The sequence below is a fragment of the Lactuca saligna genome, chromosome 7, assembly GCF_052625555.1.
Source record: "Lactuca saligna cultivar CGN05327 chromosome 7, ASM5262555v1, whole genome shotgun sequence".
Classification (NCBI taxonomy): domain Eukaryota; kingdom Viridiplantae; phylum Streptophyta; class Magnoliopsida; order Asterales; family Asteraceae; genus Lactuca; species Lactuca saligna.
In genome coordinates this window covers 178451352-178463162 of record NC_136423.1, presented here as the reverse complement: position 1 = coordinate 178463162, position 11811 = coordinate 178451352, and the positions used below count along the sequence as shown (strand labels likewise).

Below are 11811 nucleotides of genomic sequence, written 5' to 3'. Positions count from 1 at the left end.
ATGGATTGGAGAACGGATATGACCTTCTTGAGCAGTGGAAGGTATGTAGACCCGGTTAGCAATTATACTCCACCATGTCGACGCCACCACCCCCTCGGGAAGTTCTTTGTGGGTATTTTCCAAGAAGGCTTCAAAGTATTCCGTCATCGACATGTCTTGATCGTAGATGCCCAACCGCCAAGAGAACTCAACCATGCTGCATTGTCGCAGCTCTCCTCCCAAAGAAAACGAGATCGTGTTTGGATTGTAATACTCACTACCACCTCGGAATGAAATGGTAGCAAAGAATTCCCAACACAACTCCGCGTAGACTGGCTCTTGGATTTTAAACAATTGCAACCAACCATCACAAGTGATGTTGGCATATCCCAAGTTACAATCTTTCACCAAATATGGAGTAAGTTCCTCTTCCAAGCCGACATTGCCCATCCATCCCCAATCCACTGCAGTGGGCAGGTGGATTTCTTTCTGTCGCAGCGCTTCCAACCTGTTTAGGGCTCGAGTTTTGGAGGATTTGGAGGTGATTTGTTGAAAGTCTAACCATGGCATATCACCATGGCCTCCTCCACGTGATGACTGTCCTCTCCTTGCCATTCTATCTTGTTGCTTGAATGAAGAGAAAGAAGAAGAAAATTGAAGAAATCTTGAAGAACCCTTGAGATGCGGCTGAGAGGAGATGCTCGGCGAGTGTGGAGATGAAATGATGAATAATAATAATTTTTACAGGTTTTAATTTACTGGGTTTAAACCGGCTACTCGCCGAGTAGAATGGATCTACTCGCCGAGTAGACACGCGTGTTATCGACTTTTGGCTATAAGTGAACATTTACTCGCCGAGTATAGCCGATATACTCGCCGAGTACATGTCTCAGGTTGAAAAAAATTTAAATTTTGCCAATTTTACTAAATGAATTCCTTTGTTTAGCCTTTCCACCCCACACTTTCAGTAGAGCTTGTCCTCAAGCACTTAGAGAAGTAGAATAAATGAAGAAGAATGAAAAAAAACAATATGAAAAATAAAGAAAAGGAAAGAAAATGCAAACGTGAAACTCGGGTTGCCTCCCGAGAAGCGCTTCTTTTGATGGAGTCATTAGCTGGACTCCGCCCCATCTACGTGTTTGCGATTCCACACAGCAGCAGCTCCTCCAATCCTTCATTTCGGGGGACTCCTTCTTCATATTTCTTCACTATATGACCATTGACTTTAAATGGTGTGCCATCTCTTGAGATCAATTCTATAGCCCCGTGAGGAAACACCGTCTTGACCAAAAAGGGACCATCCCACCTTGATTTGAGTTTGCCCGAGAAAAGTTTTAATCGGGAATTGAAAAGAAGTACTTTTTGGCCTTCATGGATGTCTTTGCTTTTGATTCTTTTGTCATGCCATCTCTTGGTCTTTTCTTTATAGAGCCACGAACTAGAATAAGCCTCATTTCGGAGTTCTTCAAGGGCATTCATTTGCATTAGACGGTTGGTCTTCAATTCTTCCATGTCAAAGTTGCACCTCTTTAACGCCCAATATGCCTTATGCTCGATTTCAACCGGTAAATGGCATTGCTTTCCATAAACTAACCTATATGGTGTAGTACCAATAGGTGTTTTGAAGGCGGTACGAAATGCCCATAGCGCGTCATCCAATTTATCCGACCATTCCTTGCGGTTGCTTCCCACCGACTTCTCTAAAATACGCTTCAAGGCTCGATTGGTCACTTCTGTTTGTCCACTCGTTTGCGGGTGGTATGACGTGGAGAACTTATGGGTTACCCCATATTTCTTGATCACCTTTTCCAATTGATCATTGGCAAAGTGTGTGCCCCGGTCACTAATTAGGGCCTTCGGAACACCAAACCGGGAGAATAGTTTTTTTAAGAATCGTACCACTACCCGTCCGTCATTTGTAGGTAAAGCCTGCGCCTCCGCCCATTTCGAAACATAATCTACCACCACTAGGATGTACTTGTTTCCTTTGGATGTGGGAAATGGTCCCATGAAGTCAATGCCCCACACATCGAATACCTCACACACTTGAATGCTATGTTGTGGCATTTCATTACGAGATGAAATGTTTCCCACCCTTTGACAAGAATCGCATTCTTTGACATATTGGGCTGCATCTTTGAAGATTGTAGGCCAATAGAACCCAATGTCAAAGATCTTCTTTGCGGTATAGTGTGCTCCATGATGTCCTCCCGTGGGCCAGCTATGGCAATGTTCTAGTATTCTTCGACTCTCCTTCCCGAACACACATCTTCGGGACGTAATTTGTAGCTAAATAGTTAGCTATGTCTGCGAACCATGGCTCCTCTCCCATGGACACCATTATGTATTCATCCGGAAAGTCATCTCCATCCTTATCTTCTTGCAATTTCGGGTTCTCGAGCCTAGATAAATGATCGGCTGCTACGTTCTCCATTCCTTTCTTATCTCGTATCTCTATATCGAATTCTTGAAGAAGCAGCACCCATCGTATTAGTCTTGGCTTGGCATCTTGTTTGGAAAACAAATACTTGATAGCTGAGTGGTCAGTAAAAACAGTGGTTTTAGATAAAACCAAGTAAGGGCGAAACTTGTCAAAAGCGTAAACTACGGCTAACAGTTCTTTTTTGGTAGTAGTATAATTCTCTTGGGCAGGATTTAAGGTCTTGCTTGCATAATAGATGGGTTGAAAGTGCTTATCAACCCGTTGTCCAAGGACCGCTCCTAGTGCATTGTCACTAGCATCACACATGATCTCGAAGGGTAAGTTCCAATTTGGTGCTATAATGATCGGGGCATTAGTTAATTTTTCCTTTAGAAAGTCAAATGCCTCCAAACACTCTTTAGTAAAATTAAAGGTTGCATCTTTTAGTAATAATTGTGTTAGAGGTTTCGTGATTTTGGAAAAATCTTTTATAAAACGCCGGTAAAAACCTGCGTGTCCCAAAAAACTTCTAATGCCCTTCACATTAGTTGGTGGGGGTAATTTGGCAATGGTGTCTATCTTTGCCCGATCCACCTTAATTCCCTTTTTAGAGACTTTATGTCCCAAAACTATACCCTCCTTGACCATGAAGTGACACTTTTCCCAATTTAGGACCAAGTCGGTTTTCTCACATCTAGCAAGCATTAAGTCAAGATTTGTGAGGCAGTCATTGAAAGAAGATCCGAATACAGAAAAGTCATCCATAAAGACCTCCATGAATTTTTCCACCATATCATGGAATATGGCGGTCATGCACCTTTGAAATGTCGCAGGTGCATTGCATAGTCCAAATGGCATGCGTCTATAGGCGAAAGTCCCACTGGGGCATGTAAAGGTGGTCTTTTCTTGGTCCATTGGGTCGATGGGTATTTGGAAATACCCTGAAAACCCATCTAAAAAGCAATAGTAGCTATGGCCCGATAGTTTCTCTAACATTTGATCTATCAAAGGAAGGGGAAAATGGTCTTTGCGAGTGACATCGTTTAGCTTTCGATAATTGATGCACATTCGCCAACCGGTTACCGTTCGCGTTGGAATTAACTCGTTCTTTTCGTTGGTAATGACCGTCATTCCTCCCTTCTTGGGCACCACTTGGACCGGACTCACCCATGGACTATCGGAGATGGAGTAGATGATTCCTGCATCCAAAAGCTTGACCACCTCCTTCTTGACGACTTCTTGCATGTTCGAGTTTAATCGTCTTTGATGTTGCACCACCGGCCTTGCTCCTTCTTCTAAATTGATTTTGTGAGAGCAGTAGGATGGGCTTATTCCCTTGATGTCGGAGATGCTCCATGCGATGGCTCTTTTCCTTTTCTTCAACAAGCGTACAAGCTCCTCCTTTTCCGTCTTGGATAGATCCGAGGCTATAATCACCGGCTTCTGATTTCCTTCTTCCAGAAAGGCATATTCCAGATGGTCAGGTAGTGTTTTGAGCTCCAATTTGTTGTGCATAGTGACGGACTCGCCGAGTGCAGGTTTGGTACTCGGCGAGTTGGTGGCGGCATTCACGACTTCTGGCTTTTCGTCAGATGTACTCGGCGAGTAGATCGAGTCTACTCGGCGAGTAGGGCTTTCAGCTTGGTTATTTATTTCTTCATACTCTGCTTCTTCCAGCAGTCTTTCAATCTCTAATAAGTCCTTTTCTGGATTAAATACTTCGTCAAAAGCTGTAAACTTGCTGGAATCTTCAGGTGTGTCTTCTTCCAATAATTCGTCAAGCATGTCGATTGAGAACACCGTGTCATCACTACTCCTTGAGTACTTCATGGCTTGGTCTACCCCGAATGTCACTGAATCGTCCCCAACTCGCAATGTGAGCTTAGAATCTCTCATATCTACGATAGCGCTAGCGGTGTTGAGAAAGGGTCTTCCAAGGATGATTGGCACTTGCGGATCCGCCTCCATGTCGAGAATGATGAAATCAGCCGGGAAGACAAATTTGTCTACTTTCACTAGCAAATCTTTACAAATGCCTCTTGGGAAAGTAACAGTCTTGTTTGCCAAATGAATTGCCATCCGAATTGGCCTTGGCTCCGGGAGGTCCAGCTTCTTAAAGAACGAGTATGGCATAAGGTTCACACTTGCTCCAGAATCAGCTAAGGCATGAATTGCAGCCAAGTTGCCAAATTGGCAAGGCAAAGTTAAGCTCCCCGGATCACCCTTCTTCTTTGGTAATTTGTTTAGCATTGCGGCGGAGCAATTCTCTTTAAGTACTACCTTCTGCACTTCCTCCATCTTTCTTCTGTTAGTGAGGAGTTCCTTAAGGAACTTTGCATACTTGGGCATTTGCATGACGGCTTCAATGAAAGGAATATTGATTTGAAGAGTTTTAATGTGGTCTAGAAACTTCTGATATTCCTCTTCCTGCTTCTCTTTCTTGGCTCGGGCTGGGTATGGCATTGGAGGCTGGTATGGTTTCAAGGGTGGCTGTTCATTTGTTTTAGCAGAGGTACTCGCCGAGTCCATCGGTCCTACTCGACGAGTAGGACTCTCAGATTGTAAATGTTGGTTTTCGACTTGCTCTTCCGTTCCTTCCTTCTGTGAGTCCTTGGTTGCTTCAGTTCGAATGGGGGCCAGGGGAGAAATAATCTTCCCACTTCTTGTGGTAACAATATTTACTTGTGCGCCTCGTGGGTTGTTCTCAGTTTTGCTAGGAAGCTCACCCGGTGACCTTTGGTTTAGTTGTTGAGCAAGTTGCCCAAGCTGTGTTTCTATGTTGTGGATGGATGCTTGCTGGTTCCTGAGCATTGTTCTTGTTTCTTGGATAGCAGCATCGTGGTCACTATGTCTTTTCTCGGAAGCGGCCACAAATTTAGTTAGCATTTCCTCCAAGCTTGGCTTCTTCTCTTACACCGGCTCCTCCTTTTGGTAAAAGCCTCTCCCTTTTTGTCTGTACTTCTCCTCCTTGGCCTTCTTGTACTCTTCGTAAGGCAACCACTCCTTCTTTTGTTTGCGCCAGTCCTCATCATACCGGTCACCACTCGAATAACATACTTGTGCCTTTTTGTTGCCGTTCTCATCCAAATCGCAATCTCTAGTGAGGTGAGGTCCATTGCAATTCTCGCAACCCACCCGTATGGCATGGATAGTTTGATCCATTTTGTCCATTCTCCTATCCATGGTTTTTAACATGGCCATGACCGCGGATAGATCTTCAGTAGCAGCGTATGCTGCTCCCCTCGTGACATCATTCCTAGGGTTGTGGTATTCTCTAGAGTGTTTAGAGAATTCCTCAATCAATTCTTTAATCACCGGGGGTGGCTTCTTTGTAAGTGGGCCTTGCGAGTCTAGCAACTGCCGGGTCGTGACATTGACTCCATCATAAAAGATGGAAACTTCTTGCTGGCTGTTTAGATCATGGTGTGGGCAATTTCGTAGCAGACTTTTGTACCTCTCCCATGCTTCATATAATGACTCTCCAGCTTGTTGTTCAAAGTTTGCAATGGCCTTCTTGAGTTTGGCTATCTTGGATGGTGGGCAAAAGTGATCAATAAATTCTTCCTTCATTCTGGCCCAAGTAGTGACTGACCCGGGGGGAAGTGATTTGAGCCAGTCTTTAGCAGCACCCTTGAAGGTTACCAGAAGCATCCGAAGTAGTTGAGTTTCGCAGGTTACATTTGGAATGTTGAAGTAATCAGCAACATCATTTACTTCATCCAAATGTTTGTAGGCATCTTCATGATCCTTCCCATAGAAAGGTATTTCCTTGAGTGAAGCTAGGATATGGCCTTTTAGCTCAAAGGTGGCAGTTGCGGGAATTGCGGGTTGCACAAATCCCGGGCCATGGTCGTCGCGCATCCTCTTCTTCCATTCTCCCATGGGAATTTCATCAATGTTAGCCATAGTGAATGCTAACTCTTCCTCCGATTCGGTTTCTTGTTCGTACTTTGCCTCCTCTTCTTCCTCGGTTTCATATCCAATATCTTCTTGAATTGGCTCCTCAATTATCAAGGAAGCGTTAGAAGCTCCTGATTTGCTGCTCTTCTTTTTCCCAAAAACAGTCTTCAAGTTGGACAATGGTGATTTCTTTGGTGTGCTTGAACTTTCCACGTCCTTCCCTTTGTTTCTTTTCAATGCGGATTCGGGGTCTTCAAACGGGGGTACCAGTGGTGTGTTTGCTCCTCTGGTCATGAAAGTCCTGAAATTGATCAAATAAAAAGCGTAAAAAGAACAAAAAAAATTGTAAACAAATAAAAAAATTTGCTAACTAAACTGTTACTCGCCGAGTAGGTGCGAGTGCACTCGGCGAGTATCAGTGATATTTCAAAAAAAAAATTCTAAGTTTTAACCTAACTAAAACAGCTACTAAAACCTAATTACCAGTTACTAAATTGCAATAAATGAACTTTATGCAAGTAAACTCACACAAAGGATCAAAAAAATTAGGAATTAGCTTAATTATTTAGAACCGTTCCCCGGCAACGGCGCCAAAAACTTGATGTGTGTAAATTCAACTACTTTTATCCCTACTTTTTATTAATAATTTGAGCACACAAAGGCAGTGAACCTGTCTTTAAGTGGTATAGATTGATAAGTAAGGTATCGAACTCAGGGAATGGCAATTAAACTAATAGCTAATTTTTACTAAAACAAATAATAAAAGTAAAGGGTTTTCCTCTAGTTTTGCAAGACTAGAAACATAGACAAACTAAATTAACTAATTAACTAAAGCAACAACTATTCACCAAATTTGATAAAGATGTTTCTATTTAGGTTCAACCAATTCACTCCTATGGTTATTTAAGTTAAGGTAGATTAATTGCTATTGGTTACCAATGATAATAGTTAGGTTCATATTCATTACTCCTAACCCTTAGACAACTAACTAATTTAAGCGTTGATCAAGTGTTTAAACTAATTAATTCCCTAGATTAATTATTTGGATTAAATAAGATTTGTAATGGTTAATTAAGTTATCAATTCAATTAACCTCTTGTTGATGGTTTCTCAAACAAGCTCACACATTAATCTTCCTATTTTCTTATCAATCTTAGTTTCATACTCATTACTTCCAAGCATACGTTTTAGCATTCACATAGACATATGAGGTTAACAATTAAGTGATGTTCATGCAACCTAATTGCCTTCCAATTAACAGAAAATAGTAGTGATTAAGACATAAGGTTCTTTAACAAACTTGATTTAATAAATCACCAATAGACAATTAAGCAAGAATTTATAATTAAACCATAAGAGTTCTTTGGTATTCCCCAAACAGAAACAAAAACGAGTTTAGCTCATACTTGCAGTAGAAACAAACACAAAAACAAAGTTTATGAAAGCAAACATGTTTAATTCCTAAGCCTAAGTGGTAGAATTAACCTAATTTCTTGAATTCTTCCAACTCTTGAAGCTTAGGGTTCCTTAGCGCCTTCTGAACCTTTTAGTCGCAGCTAATCCTTCAAAAATCGCCAGGGGTTCTGTCCCATGGGATAAAGATTCGTCTTTTAAAGATATCCCCAAAACAGAGGGTACTCGGCGAGTAGCAGAATAAACTCGCCGAGTAGGTGCATACTTATCCGTCTTGAATTAGCAGTCGTACTTATCTTCTGGTATATCGTCGTGTACTCGCCGAGTAGGTCCTTCTTTCACTCTTTAATCTTCACTTGCTTTCCTTTTCTCCTTTTTGCCTCCAAGCATATCCTTTGGACTGAAAACACAATTCAAAGCATTTTAAGTACCTTTTGTCCACATTATTCTCATAATTAACCAAAAATAACTAAGAATATATATAAAATAATTAACTAATTATGCACATATCAGTGGGCTAAGAGGCTCCATGGATTATCAAGTTGGGTTCCACCCATAGGATGCTCCATGGATGCTCCGTGGGAGTTACAAACCCATGGGTCATGGAAATGAAGAGTCATGACATATTAGGGTTTACATGGTGTAACCCTAGATGTGTCAACACTATATAAGAATCCTATTCTCCACCAAAATCGGTTACACATATGAAACAAGAGGGCTAGGCCGATTTTAAGAAGTGTGTATTCTCTCAAAAGTCTTTCCAAGAACATTTGGTGTTGTGTGAAGCATTTGAGGCATCACACTTGGGGTGCTAGGCTCACAAGCTTTCAAGGAACATAAGCAACAACAAGGTAAGTTATTCTATCTTTCATTCAAGTTAAAAATTGTTCTCCATGTATGTTAGATAGGAATATAGCATTGGAATTCAACTTTGCATGATAATTAGACAAACATAGATCCAAGGTTATTAGGGTTGCATGTACACTTAGGAAATGTTAGAATGCTCAAAACCCAGCAGTGGTATCAGAGCCTAGGCTTGTTTGTTTGTTATTTGTGCTAAAAAGTTGAAAAAAGTCGAAAAACTTGTTGTCTGACTGCTGAACTCGTCGAGTCCATGGGGGGACTTGTCGAGTTCACTTGTATCCTCAACCTACTCGTCGAGTAGGTTCATGCACTCGGCGAGTAGGGTCGACAGAGTGGAGATTTTCGACTTTGGTTGCTGGAAATGGACTAGAAACATTACCCTAAACTGTTTTGGTACTTGAAAACTTGTTTTAGATGGTGTAATGTCTTTGCTAATTCATTTACAACAACTAGTTATCAAAATTACAAAGTTTTAAGTGTAATTTTGATTTATGAAAGTGTTCATATACATGTTCTTGTTCTTATGATGTTTAGATGATCATAGGAATTATTTGTAACCTATGTGGTAGATTAATTCTTGATCATAATGTGTTTTAATGGAGTCCATAACTTGTCTTCAAGTTATGGAAAACCAAAAGTCACTTGAATTAAAACCATTAAAAGAACACAAGAGTTAGAAAAAATGAAGAGTCTTCATTTTTATTACTCTATTAAACTCATAAGTTACAAGAAATGAAAAGTTTTGAAAGTTTACAAAACTTGCCCTCAAGTTTTGGAACAAGTAAAGTCTTGTTAAAATTTTAGTTCCAACCCTTAGAATTTTAAAAGTTAAAATTCAACCCTTATACTTATATTATTTTAATTTAATAATTATAAATATATATATATATATATATATATATATATATATATATATGTATGTATGTATGTATGTATAAGAACAAAGTCGTCTTACCACTAGTACGCCTCATTCATGAATCCGGTCTATAAGGTCGGTATAAGGTTGTTGCCTATAAAATGGCAACTTAATGGGTGTCCACTCTCACCCACCGCTCGCTTGACTGGCGGAGGGTTGTTAGCCGAACGGGTAAGACTAGGACTTTAAATTCTCATTAAAAGTATGGTGAATATTATAAAGTAACTAAATGTTTTATTAAATTCCCAATCTTAGTTACTTTAGGAAAAATGTGAATAAGCTGCTAATCCATGAAATTACACTTTACACTTTGTTTAAGTCGTTGGTGGAGCGTGTGTGGTTAACCGGCACACTAACCTGGACTTAACAAGGTAGGTAAAGGGTGACTTAAGGTTTATTATAGTATCGTTGGAGCGTGTGTGGTTTACCGGCACATCGATTGAGTGATAAACTTTAAGGGTACCAAGTGATTTGCATGGTTACTTCACACCTCGTTTTGTGATCCTCGGTATCCCAGTCACAAAACTTGGAGGGCACACTCGAGATTGAAACATGCTTTGAAAAGTTCATTGGATCTCAAAGAATCTAGAAATTTCTAAGAACCAATCAAAAACCTAATATCTAATATTTCGGTTTTCGTGGTGGAAATTGGTGAATCGTCATTCACCTACCTTTCAAATATGTTATAGCTTCGATTATGGCATACCTCTTCTAAGTTATAATATATTGTGATTGGATCCTAGCCTTAATATTACATTTGGGTGTTTTATTAAGGACTCTCTTAATATCTAAACTAATCTTGTCCTCTTCCTTCAGATGTCTTCAAACAATGTTGCTTCTAGCTCTAATCCTAATGGCTCCTTTTGATGGGTTTTGGTCATAAGACATCCTATGTGCTCATACAAACCCTAATGCTTGGATCTAGGTTTCTCTATTGTACATGCTTGATTGTTATGTAGCAATAACAATCCTAATTCCTCCTTGAATTGACTTTGGAAGGCTTAGAGTCACAAATGTCACTCCTCTAATGGATTACAAACACCAAGAGCAAATGGAGAAGGTATAAAGAGAGAGGAGAGAGGTAGGAATTCGTCCTTAGGACTTCTTGGGAAGGCTTAGACGAATTCATGAGCCGTAGGGGGTTTATATAGGTGTAAAGATTAGGGTTTTAGTCCTTATCCTTATCTAGTTGCTTGCCCACCAAGTAACCATAAGATAAGTCTTAGAAACCCTTATCCTAGTCGAATTCTAAGGCATTATCTCCTTAAATTCGTTCACCCTATATTTAAGATAATCCTTACCTTATTTTGTAACTATCACATAATTACAAATCAGCCCCTCTAGTTTAATTAATTACACTTGATCACAAAATTAATTCCTAATTAATTATTGACCAATATTAATTAAACAAATATGATTTCTCCTTTAATATATTATTCTTATAACATATTAATAAATCATAATAACCTCTCTCTCTTTATTTATTTCTCCAATCAAGTTTCTTTGGTGAAGGCAACCCAAAAGGACCATGCACCATCGGGTCAAGTACATACCAAAATAGTTATGGACTTAGACACTAATCCAACAGTCTCCCACTTGGATAAGTCTAATAACTATTATGCGTATGACTTCAGATCCTAATCTGTAATTGTAGCTTTCCAAAGCCGTTGTCAACTACGATCCTATCAGATACGCGTGTCCTTAAGATAAGGGATCATATATTCCTCCATTCTAGATATCGTATGAGACATGATTTCAAATCATTCTCTTTGTACTATTTCTCGATTCCCGATTTATGACGACTGACTAATTGAACAAATCAAATTAGCCCTAGCCCGACCGAGCATTTACGTTTGTCATCACTAAATCATCGAGGGGCCCAAAGATATTGCATTTATCCTACTTGGGATAAAAGGAACGGATAAACTTTGATACAATGCTCACTTGCACTTACTTACCGAATCACATACAATAATATGTTTTATAACACCAAGTTACTAGTGCGTTTACATATTATTAATATACAACTGATTAGCAAGATACAACTCACACATCTCGGTTTGAAGAATATAAGATGTTATCGTATCACCAATCACTTGTGATACAATTCATGGAGTGATCCAAGTGAGCGTGGGTTTAATCCAATGCTCAAATTCATATTCATAAGCACTCATGAATGTTGCAGCAAACATTTGCTTATGTCTAATACTCTTTTAGACAATCCACACACCAATTCACGACAGTCTTCATTCATATCTACTTCCAACATATGAACGAATGTGGCCCGTTCGAATAATTTGACTGCTCTAAATCAATT

The 11811-nt window shown here is 39.9% G+C and overlaps 1 non-coding gene across 1 annotated transcript; it reads left to right on the top strand.

Annotated features, from left to right (window-relative positions):
* The first annotated feature begins 5816 nt into the window (after positions 1 to 5816).
* LOC145007704 (small nucleolar RNA R71) lies at positions 5817 to 5923 on the top strand. Its single transcript, XR_013663076.1, has one exon. It is a non-coding gene; the product is annotated as a small nucleolar RNA R71 (small nucleolar RNA).
* Positions 5924 to 11811: the final 5888 nt, after the last annotated feature.